The sequence below is a fragment of the Stenella coeruleoalba genome (genome assembly GCF_951394435.1).
Source record: "Stenella coeruleoalba genome assembly, chromosome: 10".
Classification (NCBI taxonomy): domain Eukaryota; kingdom Metazoa; phylum Chordata; class Mammalia; order Artiodactyla; family Delphinidae; genus Stenella; species Stenella coeruleoalba.
Genome location: NC_137156.1, coordinates 100,510,929 through 100,512,267, shown reverse-complemented (window position 1 = coordinate 100,512,267; position 1,339 = coordinate 100,510,929).

Sequence of the window (1,339 nt, the reverse complement as noted above, 5' to 3'; positions counted from 1 at the left end):
CCTGATTGGGCTGGAGGCTCTGAGCCGCTGATTGGGCAGGAAAGCTGAGAGGGGGGCACTGCAGCCCTGCCTTGCGTGCTGATGCCTCAGCCGGGCCACCTGCTCCTATGTGAACTTGGGTGTATCGGCTTGACTTCTCTGGGTCTCAGCCCCCATGGCAACATGATGGGGGCTGAGATGCCTGATCCCTCCTGCGCCCTCTGCTCAGCAGAACCTGGAATGCTGATGGGGAACTGGGCACACCTGGGCTGTGGAGGTAGCTGCTGAGGCCCTCCAATCCCACTGCCCCAGGGTCCACTCCTGTTCCCAGGCCACTGCTGGCCTTGGTCCCTCAGGAAGCAGCAGTTGGGGGCCGACCAGTGGGTTTACCTGGAACAGACACCCCAGGTCAACCTGTGGCCTCCTTTTGTTTTATAAGAAAGAATTTTTAAGGGATGAATGAGCAATTTTTAAATTACTTCCCAAAAGTCTCCATAAAAAAGGACAATGTCCTCTGGGAAAATAAACAAAGAATATTGATTCATCAGAAAGGCTGATAAGCACAGGAAAATATCTTCGACTTCTTTGACACTCAGGAAATTTTAAATTGAAACAATGATGAGATACTATTTTCTCATCACATTGACAAAAATTGAAGACAAAGCGTTGGCAAGGATGCAGGGAACCAGGCCCTCATTGCCTTTTCCAGGGGCATAAATTGGGTGCAGCCTACTTGGAAAAGGTATTCCCTTGAGCCCAGCACTCCACTTCTCTCTCCTAGGAGTGCATTAGTCGGAAAAGAAATAATTGCTGCATTATTTGGAAAAGGAAAAAAAAAGAAGTTCCAAATGAATCACTCAGGCTCTGGCTGAATTACACCCTTACTGCAGAATACTCTGCAGCCATTTAAAATGACGAGATGGATTAAAACAAGGATGAGGTGGTATTTCACACCCAGTAGAATGACAAATATTTAAATGCCCATCAATACCGCGTTGTCTAGGATGTGAAGAAAGGCACAGCTGTCGGGAAGGTAAGTTGGTGGCCACATAGAAAGAATTGAGTAACGTCTAATACAACTAAGATAGATTCGTGCCACATCCCATCCATGTCATTCTGGGTATAAATCTGAGAGGAACTCTTACACTGATACACTGCAATCTTAGCAAAAATTCAAAACAACCTAAATGCCCGCCAAGGGGAGATTGGACAAATAAACTGTGATCTGTTCACACGGTGGAATAGTACACAGCAGTGAAAATGAAATAAAACAGAAAGTATCTGTGGAATATGTCCCCACTTCTGAGAAGACAGAACTCGTGTGTGTGTGTGTGTGTGTGTGTGTAAGTGAAGCCACAGA